General features: G+C 32.6%; 1 long non-coding RNA gene across 1 annotated transcript in view; it reads right to left on the bottom strand.

The window, feature by feature from the left end:
• Window positions 1–4,242: 4,242 nt before the first annotated feature.
• LOC141542427 (uncharacterized) overlaps window positions 4,243–18,081 on the bottom strand; it is a 29,147-nt gene continuing 15,308 nt past the window's right edge. The window contains exon 2 of the long non-coding RNA XR_012482151.1: window positions 4,243–4,929. This is a non-coding gene — a long non-coding RNA (uncharacterized LOC141542427). The remainder of the gene's footprint in view (window positions 4,930–18,081) is intronic.

Raw genomic sequence — 18,081 nt, forward strand, 5'->3', positions numbered from 1 at the left:
AATGTAGCAACAGAAAATGATAGGAACAAAATATGGTTTTTTGCCCCCTCTAAAAAGATATTTTTATGTGAAATAACAGTGTATTTTTATTGCATGTGGTATTATATATTAACATATGTGACATATATCTCCCTATGCCCATCTGAAATATAAATTTCATGAAGGCAGAAACAGTGATTTACTCTCCTAATGACTCTGTTCATACATACTTATTATGCACTTAATAAATGATTGCTGAATTAATCAGTGAATCTACCTTTAGATTCATTCTTTCAACTTCATCCAATATAAATGAGAAATATCTTACTAACCTGTTCATTTGTTTTCTTCAAATTGTTTTTCTTCAAAATATTCCATATCCTTTTTATACTTTGAAAACAGTAACTTTCCTCAGTCAGACCTTTGGTACATTGTAAAAGCTGTCACATTTTTTTCATCCCCTCACTCAATCCCAATCTATTCTGAATTAAATTTCCAGAGTCTTTTTAATGAACTTGTAATTTCAGTGGTAAATGTAATTGTTGAGTAATTTCTTTTTATGGGTGAATTTAAACATCTTTTTTGTAACTTAAAATCTTTGACAGTTTTCTCAGACATTAAAAAGTTAATTTGTCGAATGTTACACAATAAATACCTGTCAGAGTCATAATTTGAACTCAGATCCTTTTGAACAGCTCTTTCTCCACGGTCATGCTGTTTCTCATATTTCTAATCTTCCTAAAACACAGATTTTACCTTGAATCTTGTCTTGTACCACTTTCTTACCCATATTTTACCCTTCATCCAAACCAATGTAGTTATGACTCACATATGCCTTGTACATTCATACCTTGGTATTCAGTGCACCTCATCCCAATACTTTCCTTCAAAATTCAATTAAAAATCAACTCTTCCTTGAGGCTTTCTCAGATTTCATTGCTCTATACTGATTTCTCCATTTCCTTAGTTCATAATATATTTATAGTTTGCATCACAGTATTTTACATTAAATTATCATTATTTTTATTGTTTTTATGGTTGCTCAGCAACTGATTCTTATGTTTAAAAACTTGATTTCTTAAGTAAATAGAAAGCTTCTTTAGTTGTTTATATTTAGTTCTGTACTATGGAGAAATTATCACTCAATGCTAGGTGCGTGGATTATATTTTTCCCCCAATAGTTATAAACTGGCTAACTTTGGAAAGTTACAGAAGCACTGGATGCTCAATATTCTCATCTGAGAAGTGAAGACAATAATATCTACTGTCTCAAAGATCAAATGAAAATATATATGAACTCACTTCAATAACTGTCAGATACAAAATATCATGATTATAGATAATAGTCTTTAAATAATATCAGGTTAATTTCAAATGGTGATGGCATATATTTTTAAGTGAGGTCTTGACATGCATCCAAGTCTCAAATAAAATATGTTATTCTTTTATTTAGTTAAAAGACTAAGCATAATATTAGAAATAACTTTATCCTCTATAGTATTTCTTTAAGCAAATAATTTTATGAAAATTAGGAACTTTGAATGGGAGAGCCAGATCTAGTATGCGCATTAAAAATGCATTTCACAGGCAGTTTGAAATGGCTAAAAATATGGATATGAGTCAGTAAGATCTCAGTTTTTAATGTAGATTTGCCATTATGCTACTGCCTTTCTAGTGTTCCTTTGATAAGAAGTACTTTGGAGGATAAAGTGGAAACTCTCCAAAGGACAAAGCACAAGAGACACATTAAAAAAATCTCTGCACTTAACATCTCACAATGAACATATGACATTCAACTAATTTTTACAGAATTCTAGTGGCTACTTCATATTGATTATTCCAAAATGACTATTTAAGCAATGACAGTTAATTCATTTATGAAGTTTTCATTGTCATTTAAATAACAAAAGCATGATAGTTTACAAAGCATTTTCCTCATCAAGGTGATACAAAGATAGGTCTATTTTATAGACTAAGAAATTGAGGTTTAGAGAGTCTGAGGGACCCATACTAGTAACTGGCAAAGCAATAATTCAATCCATGGTTTTAGGCTTTGATCTGTACCTAATTTTTGCATTAACTTTGAAAAGACAAGTGATACCATGTCACTACAGCTGTCATACACAGTTCATATTTTTTCAAATATAAGGCTATGAAAAATATAATCACATAATATTTTCAAATATAAGGTTACACATATATATATGTATATATATATATATATACAAATATGTGACATATACATGTCTTACCTCTCTATAGATATAGATGTAGATATAGAAACACATACATATGTGTATTTTGTTTTCTCCATTAAAACAAAATATATGTTTAATATTTTTCACTGTGTTATATTTGTTGGGTCAAAATAGCAATATTTGGCATACATATATACATATATGTAGGTATATATATATATATATATGTATATATGCATAAATAATAAATATATATAATAAATCCATGGGCTCATCAGAGTGTTCAGTGCATAACTAAGGAACAACTTATCTAAATGAAACATTAATTAAGCTTTTGAGTCTATATGGTGCTTTCTAGCAACCACACATGATCCCTCTAGGGGATAATGAACCAAACTTTAAATTCTAAAATCTGACTCCAAACTTCCTTTCCAACTTCATTTTACACAGCTATTTATTCTCAAATATTGTACACTTGAATTAGACCTAGACTGTTTATCATATATATAAGTGTATTGATCATTTTTTCTTTTTCCACATTTTTATTCATGTGGCCCTTCTTTCTACCATTTAAAACACTTACCATTCAAATTTCACCTATTAAATTTCTACTCAATTTTAAAGATCCAACTTAAATGTGTTGTCCTTCCTGAAACTTTCTTCAATATCAAGAAACCCTAATCCATCTACCTCTAAATGATATCTCAATTCTCATTCCACCTTTATATCTCTTTCATGAACATATCTTATTCTTATTTGCGAAAAGTAGCATTATGTAGGGAGGAAAGAGATAAATTTGGAGTCAGCAGAGTTCCAAATGATAAATTCTGAATCCAGTCCAACCTTTGCTACTTACATGACCATGATAAGTCACTTAATTTCTGTATTCTTATCTTTAAAATAATAGTAATATTGGTGTATTATCTACATCATAGTGTTATTGGGATTATCAAATAAGAAGTTATATAAAATATTTTTCAAACCTTAAAATTAATGTTCTTTTCTTTTATTTATATGATTATTAATGCTAATTATTACTGATACCATTATTACTCTTTTAATAAATTATAAACTTGAAAAGACCTAAGTTAAAATCAGTCTCAAATATTTATTAGCTATGTGACTTTGAGAAAGTCATTTAACCTCCCTCAATTTTCTCTATTATAAAATGTGAATTATTATAGCATCTTCTTTGGAGGGTTGTTATGAGGAATAAATGAAATAATTTTTGTAAAAGTGTTTAGCAAAATGCCTTAATACAAAGTAGATACTATATCAGTAGATGCTCTAAAAGGGCTTTATTCTTATTTTCCCTGTCCTTTCCATAAGACTAGAGCCATGTGATATCTAGATCTTTCCCCTATTTTTCATATAATAGAATAATAATATTATAGTTTTAAAACTAGTAGGAAACTCAGGTAATAGCTTCATTTTACATATGAGGAAACTGAGAAGATAAATTATTTTAGCCAAAGGTCTTATAGCTCCTAAGTGGCAAATTTGGTATTTGAAATTAGGTCTTTTTACTCCAAATCATGTCATTTTTATCAGATTAACCTACCTTCTTTGATAAGTATTTGTTGAATCAGTGCTATAGAAAACATTAAAAGAAATAATCAAAACATTAAAGGATTTCCTGTGCAACAAAAAATTCGGTTCTACACACATATATTGTATCTAAATTATACTGTAATATATTTAATATATATAAGACTGCTTGCCATCTGGGGGAGGGGGTTGGGGGAGGAAGGGAAAAAATCTGAATAGAAGTAAGTGCAAGGGATAATGTTGTAAAAAATTACCCATGCATATGTACTGTCAAAAATGTTATAATTATAAAATAAAATAAAAAATAAAAAAAAAACATTAAAGGATTGTGCTATCACACACACAAACACACACACACACACACACACACACACACACACACACACACACACATATATAATTTTTTTTTTGCTCCTATCTCCAAATTTGATGAAACATAATGGTCTAGGAGTGAAAAGACCTGATTTGTTGAACACATGTTTTAATAAACCTCAATCATGCAAAAAATATTAGTATACTTTTATCTTAGTTTGTTTAATGTAATTTAATTTTCATTTGATAATTCTGAGTCTTAAAAGACTTCTCATTATAGGAAAACTGTCTGGGGATATATTAATATTGCTCTGTATTGAATAGGGCAACTGTGGTAAGAGTGAATATAATAGTTCAAATAATATAACATTCAAATAGTCCAAGATCAACAGAGTTATCATCAAATAAAAAAGGCCACTCAAAAAGACAGAAATTAAGTAGTACAGTATCAGTTGGGTTGAGAGCATTAGAATGTGTTAAAAGGAACCAGACAAAAGACTAAATTGGGTAATTCAAAATCAGAAAGTTTATACTTCAGGTATACCCCAAACTCTAGATAGTTGTGTGAGAGTTGTGACATAAGGCTCAGACCAGATCCAAAAACTATTATTCTTAAGCGACTGAAAAACATTTGGTAAGCTCCAACCCCATTCAGAACTTTTTGATTTGAAAGGACCTCATTTAGTCTTGACCTTTCTGCCACAAGGGTTTCCTTTGGTCTTCCATGTGATACATTGCCTGATGATAATATCATTCTCTAGATGAAGCTGAGATTACTCAAGGAAGTTGTATTATAAGAAATAACAGTGGGTTCAGTTGTTTTGAAGGGAGGAATATGTTCTGCTTTCAGCAACTAATTACAGACCTATCCTTCTTCATAGCCTTCTCCCACCTGTCAGAAAGAAAACAACAGGAAAGACACTTAAAGATGGTAGGATGTATCCTAGATACTATTTTGTCATTGGTTTATATGTATTCTTTATTCATACTTATATGTGTTTTATGCTCCTAGTAAAATATATCGATTAAATAAGCATTTATTTATTACCTATTATGTGCTAAGTACTAAGCAAGAAATACAGACAAAATAATCAAATTAATTTCTGCTCTTGAGGAACTTAGATTGAATGATGAATTAATAAATGAATTAATTTAAATGATATGAACATATTTTCTTAATATTTGTCTCTTTCCTTAGTAAAAACAGAATATTAATATTAAAAAAACATACCCCCTGTTTTTTCAGAAGAAACTAAGAATTCACAAGATTAAGGGACTTCTCTCTTGCCAAATAGAATATTAGATGCAAAAGACAAACTGGGAACATAAGACCTTCATTTTTTAGACCAACTACATACACACACACACAGAGAGAGAGAGAGAGAGAGAGAGAGAGAGAGAGAGAGAGAGAGAGAGAGAGAGAGAGCATTTCAGCATAGTTTTACACTTGCACTGTTATCTTAATCTCAGTTTAGAAAAGAAAAAATGATAATGTAGGTGACATTCTTGCAATGAGTGTTGCTGAATCATTCTGTTTATTTTACAAAATATATTCCTATTAGAATCAAAATCATGGTATAATAAAGCATCAATTACTTCTGGAAATGATATTGCATTTGGAAAACACAAATAGATAAAAGGGGATTATATCAGCTATCTAAACCCAGTACTTGGCTCTAATAATCAGAAAGATATTTCTGTACAGCTACTGAATCAGTATTCAAGTTGAGAGAAGGAGGCTAGCTGTATTATAAAGAATCATTTGTTTCTTATTAGCCAAGGGAACCTGGAGAGATCAGCTTACAGACCTAAGCTTGAATGGTAGGTTTGTCTTTTTTCCCTCCATAATACATCCTTCCCTCAGATGCCCATCTAAGCAGGCTTCAAGCCCCAATGATGGAGGGGCCAGATAAAGCCCACCAGGTGGTGAGGACTTGCTTGTAATTTTCTGCACTGAAAGTCTCAAACCTTTTTGTTTCACAGATTATACTGGACTCAAGCCACTCAAGTGCAAACAGTGCCTCCAGCAATCGTCAATAGAGAAAGACAGGCTGGCTGCTTCTAACAACACACCTGGCACTGGGAGCCGACTGCCAGAGGAATAAAACCTTTGAACATCAGCTGAATCCCTTGCTGGTTTTTTTTTACCCCTTTTAGAAAATCAATTATTTAGAGGGCAGCAGCTCAACTTAACTAAAATGAAATGCAGTTTCCTTATGGCACTGACACCACACACATCAACAACATAATTAGACATTATGAAATGCAGGCCCAAAATAGCTTAAGCTTTAAAAAGTACAACATTCACTTTTTTATCTATTATTCACAAGCCCCAGTCTGCTTTCCTAGGAGGAACACCTGTAATAAATGGTTCTAGCTGTCCATTATGACAAATCTCAAAATACTGGTTGAAGGAGCAGATGGTGAGTCACAGAAGTCCAATTTATGGTGTCATCTCCCAGATCCTAATTCTAACTGCTCAACTCTAGCTATATCCTTATCAGGTGAAGCTTCCTTATTTCAAAATCTTGTCAAAGCTTCACTCTTCCCATGAGCATACTAGAGAACTAAAAATAACAGAAGAACCATCATTTGCACATTTCACATTAAAAAGTTATATAGTGATGGCAAAACTTCTAGTAATCATGCCCTTTCTTTTGTCTACAAAGGGGACCAATTAATTACATTGAAATACAATTATAAAAAAAGCTAGTTGACTCAGTTGATGGAGTACTTTACTTGGAGTCAAGAAGAATGGAGCTCAAACCCTGCCTGAGACTTGTAGTACCTCTGTTTTCCTGAGAAAGTCACTTAACCTCTGTCTACCTCAGTTTCCTCATTTGTGAAATTAAGATAATAAAAGCATCTAACAAGATTGTTATGAGATTCAAATGAGATAATATATATAAAACTTTTAAAAATATATATAACTCCCCCTGTCTTCGCTCTTCCACACACACTTTAAGTCCAACCATGATGACCTGCTGCTATGTGTATTCTGAATCTGGCATTATACATCTAGCTTCAATTCATTCATAAGATATTTCATTCCCAGAATTTATTTCTTCCCTATGTCATTCAGAATCTTTATCTTCAGTTAGTGACACCTCTACTACGAAGCCTTTTCTGATCACTACTTCCACTTATTAGTGTTTTCATTCTCCTCAAATTTAGGTTTATTATATTTATTTTAGTCAAGTAGAATATAAGTTAAGGACAAAGATTTGTCCTTGCTTGATATTTTTTGAATCCCCAGGACCTAGCACAGTAACTGCTAATTGAGAGAGACAATGTGAGAGAATAATTTAAACCTAAAATTTTGTCAATGCAGAGAGCTCAGTGTGAAATTTACTGATCAAATGCAGACCTAAAACATATTTCTAATTTATAGTCTTGGAAAGTTGTCTGGGACACGGAAAGGTTATTTGTTTATCCAAGTGTGTCAGAGATAAGACTTCATTTCTAACTCTATCCACTAACCCCTATTGACCCTCACCCTGGTTAATCAATAGTCCCTTAATAAATGTTTGAATTGAATTATTTTCATGAATTTCATATTTTAATACTATTATAATGGAATACAAGGAAAGACAGTGGAAATTTGCTTGTTGGAGATATGTTAGGTTTTTACTAAATGCTAATAAAATAATGAGATATTAGGTTCTTACTAAGTGCTAAGTCGGTACTTATCAATTCTCTAGTTCCGGGCTTTAGGGGAGTTTTACCCCTGTGAACTCCTGGGGAGGAGCTTACATGTTTAGGAGGAGCAAGTTCATTGGTTGAAGTATTTCTTCCCAGAAGCCCTTGCGTTATCCCACAACCATTCTTTGGGAAGATAAAAGAGGGCGGCACTTGAGAGATTGAGAGTCTTGTCTGGGCCAGACCTGGGGCAGCTCTCTGGAGGGAGAAATGACTCTCTACATGAAGTCAGAGTTGGCAGCAGTTGAGACAGCAGATCTTCTCCCAGAGAGGGATCCACAGTCTTTGGAGACTGGACAGTCTCTGGAGATCAGCACATTACATATTGCTGTCCACAATGTGGGACAAGGACTTTTGCTTATCATGACAAGGACTTATTCTGAGCCCTTCAGAGGAGCTAGACTGGACCATCACAGAGATATATACAAGAAGACTATCTAAATGTATTAGTGATAGCCTACCTTTCAAAAACATTCCTTATAATTATAACTGGTATTTATCTTGAAACTTTAAGTTTTACACAGCATTTAACATTAATTGTGGCATTTGGTCCTCAAAAATGACCCTATAAGATAGGATATAATTACTTCCATCTTCAAGAAAAATAAAACAGAAGCTTAGGGAGATGGGTATTTTTGTAAATGGACAAGTTGGAAACAAGATTAATATTTGTCTTTCTTGTGTCTTCATCATTATTATTTCCACACTAGAGTATATTTGTACAAGATAATAGAGTCTCTAGTATGTTAGTAAAATTCTGTTTGTGAAGCATTGAATTTATATTAGATGGAAAAGGGAAGGAAGGAAGGAAGGAAGGAGGAAGGAAGGAAGGAAGGAAGGAAGGAAGGAAGGAAGGAAGGAAGGAAGGAAGGAAGGAAGGAAGGAAGGAAGGAAGGAAGGAAGGAAGGAAGGAAGGAAGGAAGGAAGGAAGGAAGGAAGGAAGGAAGGAAGGAAGGAAAAATGAATGTTGTGCTGGGACTAGAGTTAGGAAGACTCATCTTCCTGAGTTCAAATCTGGTCTAAGAGACACTCATTATTAGTAGAATACTGTTTGTTTAGTTCTTCATTTGTTAAAATGAGCTGGAGAAGGCAATGGCAAATAACTCCAATATCTTTAACAAGCAAACCACAGATGAGGTTATGGAGAATAGAATATAATACACCTGAATAACAGAATGTTTTAAAATAACAAAAACATTTCTTTGAAAAATTATAACAAATTTTATTCTTGCCAACCTGCCAACCCCAATTAATCTTTTTTTTCCTTCTTCTCCAGTTTCATTTTCATGCCTTTAGCAGTATTCTTTTAAAAAAATACTATTACTTGAAGGTTCTATTAAGAATAAGATGAATCAGGGGGACGAAGCCAAGATAGCAGACATGACACATGTTTCTCTCTGACCTTCTTTACAACCCTCACAATAATTACAAAATCCAATCTTTGAATTAGCTCGGACAGAACCCACAAATATTGGGAATGCAACAAATTATCAGCAGAAGATAATTTCAAAGACTGCCAAAAAAGTTCTGTTTCAATTAGAAACAGAAGGGGGCATCCAGGGCAACCAGTATATATGCCAGTGCAGAAAGCTCAGAGTCCTGGGGCAGAGAATGTATGGGAAGAAACAAACCAGAAAAGATCTGTTTCAATTGGAAACAGAAGAGAGGCAGGGAAGCACAAACAGCTGACCACAAAGGCCAGTGCTGACAGTCATAGTGTGATGGGGAAGAGCAGTCATAGTGTGATGGTGCGACCTCCATGGGGAAGAGTATGCAGAAGGAAGCAGACCAGAGAAAATCTGCTTCTCTTGAAAGTGGGAGAGAGACAGCTAGGCCTGGGCAGCTGACCACAAATGCCAGCACAGGCAGATCAGAGTCCTGGAGCAGTGCAGTCTTAGATTGACTGAGCAGATTCTGACCACAAACACCAGAGCAGACAGCACAGAGTCCTGGGGCATTGCAGATAACTTCACATGGCAGACCCAGCACTAGGAGTGAATCAGCACTGATGTAACAGCTTTAGTCACTTGAAAAACCTCTCCTACTCTAAAGGCAGACCTTAACTTAACTTTTAAAAATGAGTAAAAAAGTAAAGGGTACTATAACAATTGACAGCTTTAATGGCAAAAGAGAAGAACAGATTTCAAACCCTGAGGAGACTAAAGGCAGATTATTTCCAGATGAAGCTCCAGAAGGTGAAATAACCTGGTCCCCATCACACAAGGATATCCTAGAAGAACTTTAAAAGAATTTTAAAAGAGAGCTAGAAGAAAAATAGGTAAAGGAAATGAAAGCCTTGCAAGAAAATTTGGAAAAGTCAACACAAAATAGACATAGTGAAATGGGAAAAAAAAGCATATAACTCATTTAAAGATAGATTTGATAAACTGAAAAAAGAAAGCAACTCCCAGAAAAACAGAATTTGTGAAACAGAAAAAAATTAACTCCTTAAAAACAGAATTTGTGAAATGGAAAAAAAAATGCATAGAAGAAAACAACTCATTCAAAAATTCAATTGGACAAATACAAAAAGAAGTTAAAAAAAGTAAATGAAGAAAATAACACTAAAATTCAGAATTGAACAAATGTAAATTAATAACTCAATAAGGCAACAAGAATCAGTCAAGCAAAACAAAAAAAAATGTAAAATATCTAAATATCTAGTGGGAAAAACAATCAACCTGGAAAATAGATCTTGAAGAGACAATCTAAGGATTATTGGGCTCCCTGAAATATATGATGAAAAAAGCACCTAGACACTATTTTTCAGGAAATCATCAAAGAGAACTGCCCATATGTCATAGAATGAGAAGGTAAAATAGACATTGAAAGAATTCATCCATCATCTACAAAAAGAGATCCCAAAATTAAAACTCCAAGAAATATTTTGGCTAAATTCCAGAACTATCAGACCAAGGAAAAAATCTACAAGCAGTCAGAAAAAAAAATACTGTGCCACAATAAGGATTACTCAGGATCTAGTAGCTTTCACATTAAAAGAATTGAAGGGCCCTGGAACCTGATATTCTGAAACTTGGTGTGCAGGAACTCAGTATGTAGCCAAGAATAATTTACCCAGCCAAAATGAGCATTTTCTTCCAGGGAAGAAGATGGACATTCAATGAAATAGGTGAATTATATTTATCTATGATGAAAAAAACAGAGCTAAGCAAAAAGTTTGGCCTCCAAATATAGGACTCAAGAAAAGCATAAAAAGGTAAAAATAATTCTTGAGAACTGTATTTTTGTCATGAGTATACATGAAGAGTATATGTATAATTTCTTTTACTGTTATAATCTAATAAAAGGATCTAGAGGTGGAAAGGAAATTGTACCAGCAAAAGGGAAAAGAAGAGGTACTACATCTCACTAAAAGGCAAATGAAACCTAATTTAGTTGAAAGAAAGAAGGGAGAGGGGTGATCATAGTGTGAATTTTACTCTAATCATAATTGGCTCAGAGAAAATATTAGACATATATGCCTTACAGTGAAACTTCTTACACCTCATTGAAAAGAGTGGGGGAAAGTGAAAAGAGAAGGGATAGGATAAATAGAAGAGAATACAGAAATTGAAAAGGAAAGGTTTAAAAAAAGGGGAGCAATTCTAAGGGGGAGGGAGAGATCCTAAAGAGGGAAGTCTGTATGAGGCAAGTGGTGTTCATAAGTTTAATACTGAGGAGAGATAAGGGGAAAAGGAAAGAGAAAAGCATAATCTGGGGTTAACAAGATGACAACAAATACAGAATTAGTAATTTTAACCATAAAAGTGAATAGGGTAAACTCCCTCATAAAGCACAGCTAGATAGCAGACTGGATTAAAAGCCAAAATCAAACAATATGGTGTTTACAGGAAACACATTTGAAACAGGGTGATACATACAGAGTAAAGGTAAAAGGCTGGAGCAAAATCTACTATGCTTCAGGTGAAGTCAAAAAAGCAGGGATAGGGATAGCCATCCTGATCTTGGATCAAGCAAAAGCAAAAACTGATCTAATCAAAAAATAAAATAAAATAAAGAAGACTACTATATCTTGCTAAAGGGCAAAATAAATAATGAAGCAATATCAATATGTTTAGTATTAATATTGTTTCATTATCTATGCTGCCCTTTAGTAAGATATAGTATTCTCTATAGACTAAACATATATATTCTAAGTGGTATAACATCTAAATTCCTAAAGGAGAAGTTAAGAGAGCTGAAAGAAGAAATAGACAGAAAAACTATAATAGTGGGAGATCTCAACCTTATACTCTCAGAATTAGATAAATAAAACGACAAAATTAATAAGAAAGAAGTTAAAGAGGTCAATAGAACACTAAAAATGGTAAGTATGATAGCTCTTTGAAGAAAACTAAATGAAGACAGAAAGGAGTACATTGTACATTTTCTTCTCTGCAGTTCATGGAATGTATACAAAAATTGACCATATATTAGGACATAAAGACCTCAAAATTAAATGCAGGAAGGCATAAATAGTAAATGCATCCTTTTCAGATCACAATGCAATGAAAATTATATTAAGTAAAAAGCTAGGGGAAAATACACCAAAAATAAATGGAAACTAAATAATCTCATCCTAAAGAATGATTGGGTAAAAGAGCAAATCATATACATAATTAAAAATTTCACCCAAGAAAATGACAATAATGAGATGACATACCAAAATGTGTGGGATGAAGCCAAAGTGATAATAAGGGGAAATTGTATATCTCTAGAGGCCTACTTGTATAAAATAAAAAGAGAAAATAATGAATCAGACTTGCAACTTAAAAAGCTAGAAAAAGAACAAATTAAAATCCCCAAACACTGAACTTGAAATTCTAAAAATAAATGGAGAGGTTAATAAAATCGAAAGTTTAAAAAAGACTGTTGAATTAATAATTAAATCTAAGAGTTGATTTTATGAAAAAACCAACAAAATATATAAACCCTTGGTAAATTTGATTAGAAAAAGGAAAGAGGAAAATCAAATTGTTAAGTCTTAAAAATGAAAATGGAGAAATTTCCACTAATGAAGAGCAATTAGAGCAATAATTAGAATTTACTTTGCCCAACTTTATGCCAATAAATTTGATAACTTAAATGAAGTGGATGAATATCTTCAAAAATATATGTTGCCCAGATTAACAGAGGAAGAAGTAAATTAGTTAAATAGTCCCATTTTAGAAAAAGAAATAGAATAAGCTATTAATCAACTCCCTAAGAAAAATTTCCCAGGACCAGATGGATTTATATGTGAATTCTACCAAACATTTAAAGAACAATTAACTCCAATGCTATATAAACTATTTGAAAAAATAGGGGATGAAAGAGTCCTACCAAATTCCTTTTATGACATAGACATAGTACTGATACCTAAGCCAGGTAGGGTGAAAACAGAGAAAGAAAATTATAGACCAATCTCCCTAATGCATATTGATGCCAAAATCTTAAATAAAATATTAGCAAAAAGGTTACAGAAAATCATCTACGGGATAATACACTATGACCAAATAGGATTTATACCATGAATGCAGGGCTGGTTGAATAGTAGGAAAACTATTAACATAACTGATTATATCAATAACCAAATTAACAAAAACTATATATTCATCTCAATAGATACCGAAAAGGCTTTTGATAAAATCTAACACCCATTCCTATTAAAAACCCTGAAGAGTATAGGTATAAATGGACTTTTCCTTAAAATAGTCAGTAGCATCTATTTAAAACCATCAGGAAGTATTACATTTAATGGGGGAAAACTGGAACCATTCCCAATAAAATCAGGAGTGAAATAAGGTTGCCCACTATCACCATTACTATTTAATATTATGTTAGAAATGCTAGCTTAGGCAATAAGAAATGAAAAAGAGATTAAGAGAATTAGAGTAGGTAATGAGGAAACCAAATTATCACTCTTTGCCAATGATATGATGGTATACTTATTAAAAATCTATTAGATTAGATTATTAGAAATAATCCACAACTTTAGCAAAGTTGCAAGATACAAAATAAAGCCACATAAATCCTCAGCATTTTTATACATCACTAACAAAATCCAACAGTAAGAGATACAAAAAGAAATTCCATTTAAAATAACTGTTGATAGTATAAAATATTTGGGAATATATCTGCCAAAGGAAAGTCAGGAACTATATGAGCAAAACAACAAAACACTTTCCACACAAATAAAGTAAGATCTAAACAATTGGAAAAACATTAAGAGCACTTGGATAGATCAAGCAAATATAATAAAGATGACAATACTATCTAATCTATTTATTTCATGATATACCTATCAGAATCCCCAAAAAATCTATTTTAATGACCTAGAAAAAATAACTAAATTCATCTGGAAAAACAAAAGCTCAAAATTTCAAGGGAACTAATGAAAAAAAAAAAAAAAAACAAATGAAGGTGGCTTAGCTATACTTGATCTAAAACTATATTATAAAACAGCAATCACCAAAACCATTTGCTATTGGCTAACAAATAGACTAGTTGATCAGTGGAATAGATTAGGTTGACAGGACAAAATAGTCAATAACTATAGCAATTTAGAGTTTTACAAACCCCAAAACCCAAACTTTTGAGATAAGAATTCACTATTTGATAAAAACCATTGAGAAAATTGGAAATTATTATGGCAGAAACTAAGCATTTACCCACAGTTAATACCATACACCAAAAGAAGATCAAAATGGGTTCATGATCTAGGCATAAAGAATGAAATTATAAATAAATTCGAAGAACATAGGATCATTTACTTTTCAGACTTGTTAAGAAGGAAGGAATTTGTGACCAAAGAAGGACTAGAGGTCATTATTGATCCCAAAATAGAAAATGTTGATTATATCAAGTTAAAAAGCTTTTGAATAAATAAAACTAATTTAGAAAAGATTGTAAGGGAAGCAATAAACTGGCACAACATCTTTACAGTTAAAGGTTCTGATAAAGGCATCATTTCCAATATAGAGAATTGACTCAAATTTAGAAATCAATCCATTTTCCAATTGATAAATGGTCAAAGGATATGAACAATTTTCAGATGATGAAATTTAAACTATTTCTACCCATATGAAAAGTGTTCCAATTCATTATTGATCAGAGAGAGAAATGCAAAAAAGACAACTCTGAGATACAACTACACACCTCTCAGATTGGCTAATATGAGGTAAAAAGATAATGATTAATGTTGGAGAAGATGTGAGGAAACTGAGACACTGAAGCATTGTTAGCAGAATTGTGAATACATCCAGCCATTCTGGAGAGCAATTTGAAACTATACTCAAAAAGTTGTCAAACTGTGAATACTCGTTGATCCAGCAGTGTAGTAACACTGGGCTTATATCTCAAATATATTAAGAAGGGAAAGAAACCCATATGTGAAAAAATGTTTGTAACAGCCCTTGTTGTAATGGCTAGAAACTGGAAATTGAATGGATGCCCATCAATGGGAGAATGGCTGAGTAAACTGTGGTATATGAATGTCATGGAATATTATTGTTCAGTAAGAATTGACTAGCAGAATGAATACAGAGAGGCTTGGAGAAACTTATATGAACTGAAGCTGAGTGAAATGAGAATAACTAGGAGATCATTATACACTTCAATAATAATACTATATGTGTATCAATTCTGATGGAAGTGGCTCTCTTCAACAATGAGAGAATCCAAATCTGTTCCAATTGATCAGTAATGAATAGAACCAGCTATGCCCAGTGAAAGAACATTAGGAAATGATTGTGGATCACAACATATTATTTCCACTCCTTCTATTATTGTCTGCTCGTATTTTTGTTTGTCTTCCCAGGTCATTTTTACCTTCTTTCTAAACCCAATTTTTCTTGTGTAGTAAGACAACATATACATATAAATATGTATACATATATTGTATTTAATATATACTTTAACATATTTATCATGTATGGGATTTACCTGTCATCTAGAAAAGGTGGTGGAGGGAAGGAGGGAAAAGTTCTAACAAAAGTTTTTGCAAGGGTCAATGTTGAAAAATTATTCACGCATGTTTTGTCAATTAAAAGATATAATAAAAATAAACAAATGAACAAACAAACAACAAATAAATAAATAAGAATAAGATGAATCAGATGGAGAGTCAGACCAAAATCCAAAGAGGCCTAGGTTTAAGTCCTACTTCAGACCCATATTAGCTGAGTATCTTTAACCAAGTCATAACTGCTCAGTGCACAATGCAGTACTCTAAGAATATAAACTATAAAGATAGTATCTTCCTGCATAAATAGAGGAAGTTTCCTCATCTGGGAGTCCTCTATATTAATCAAATCACAGATCCTATTGCTATATCACCAAGAAGTTCAAGCTTTCTTACAGTCTTTACCTACTTACCAAGACATTTTTCTATAGGCAATACAAAAGTAAACTTGATCTTAATCCTTGATAAAATTATTAGGTCCTCTCAATCATTGGGGTTTGAATTAATGAGACTTTTTCTGTGTTTTCTAACCACTCTCTTCACAGAGATGCTAAAAATTTCATGTCAGTAATGTACTTTTCAAACTTTGATGAAATGCTTGAAATAAGATCTATGTCATTACAAAGTGATTCCTGCTAGAGGGGAATATTTAATGTGCCTTAATATTCCTGCTAAATGTGACACTGCAGTACTTTCTACATCTACACAAAGATACTTAACATTATGTGATTAAGTTTGCATGGTTTAAACATTTCCGATACTTTTGCAAAACTAGCAATAAATCAGCATGTTTCCAGTTGTTGCATAGCAACAATAATCTCTTTCTGTGGAACAGAAGTTTTCCCATTTGTCCGAATATTATGTCCTTACCATAAGATTCCCTTTTCCATCAAGTTCAACATATGAATCACTTTTAATCAGAGAAAACTAAGCATGGTAATCAAATGCAAAGTAGCATAACCTCATAGTGTATGTTTACTGTAATGAGGTCTTCACTTCTGCTTACGTCAAATAATTTAGCACTCTAGCATGAACTGCCTATTAAGCCAAGTAAATGTCCAAACAAATCTACACTTTCCTACAGGAAGCTTGAAAATTTTCCATCAATAATGTTTATTCATATTTCCATTTTCCTGGAGGAAGAATGACACTCTAGAGTTCCAAGCACATCCACTTCCTGTGCTTCATTGGTACTCAGTGTGTGTACAACCTTTCAATTAATATACAGGGTCATTCTGAAAACAGGAATAAAAACTCACTCAGTGATCCAACTTGGCTCATTTGTTGAGCCTGCAAGGTTAAATAAGCCTAATTAAAGGTGGTGGTGAATTTCAAAATGACTTTGAAATCTACTCTCTTATCCCCAAGACATTGTTCAAAAGACTTGAATGTTAACTTAGTCTTCAGGCTCTCTCTTAATGGCATAAAGTCAATGTTGGAAGGCTCTTTATGGAAAAGAATAAGAGGACTGGGATAACAACAGAATATTGTGTGTGCTGATTAATTTGATTTGTTGAGCTTGAAGGCATGCAAATAGTAGGCTGCCCAAATTCATCAGGACTCTAAAGAATTGCTAGAAAAGCAACTCTGAAAGCATGGCATGGGCATTGTCATAGTTACAGCAAGAGAAATTCACATTTACAAAACACAGAAGAATTCTACATTCATTCAACTTATTATCTTATGGACTTAATCTATTAATGCTGTTCACTATGTATAAGGTTATGTAATTGTAATATTTACAGTCCAATTATCATGTACAAGTCCTGCCTTACTCCCCATCTTTCATTTTATTTTGGGGTTCTGCATTATTCAGAAGAGACAAAACAGTGGCATTTGGTCTTTTCATTGTATCTGGTAGGTTGTTTATAAACATTTTTTCTTCTTATGGCTAAGTGAAAGAAACAAAACTAGCTGTGGGGAGAATTCACAGATGAACTAAATGAAGAGACTGATAAAATAGCCAAAAAAAGATTTCAGTCTTTTGTTAATTTGATCTCAGTGAAAAATTTAAAAACCGCTTTATATTGCTCTTATGTGAGATGGTATTCAAAAAAATAAGATCCATAAGTAATTATCATTATATATATATTTTAGGCTAGAAAAATTAATGACCTTGGGATAATCCAAAGGTTTGTACTATGGTTGCCAATATCATGAAATATTTTTAGATGGACAAGTCCTTGCCAGGGTGACTTCATGAAGATACTATTTCACTTGACTTAAATCCTAGAAGAGGAATCCAAGAAAATAGCTTTCCTGCTAAGGGGTGTTGTGTTATCTTTACTTTGGACTGCAAGGGCTCTGTGATCTCTGAAAGATAATATCTTCAGAGAAAAGGAATAGAAACCAAAATGCTGATAAGGACACGGCTGCTGACCTTGTGACATATTCATCATAAGA

The sequence above is a fragment of the Sminthopsis crassicaudata genome, chromosome 5 (assembly GCF_048593235.1).
Source record: "Sminthopsis crassicaudata isolate SCR6 chromosome 5, ASM4859323v1, whole genome shotgun sequence".
Lineage (NCBI taxonomy): Eukaryota > Metazoa > Chordata > Mammalia > Dasyuromorphia > Dasyuridae > Sminthopsis > Sminthopsis crassicaudata.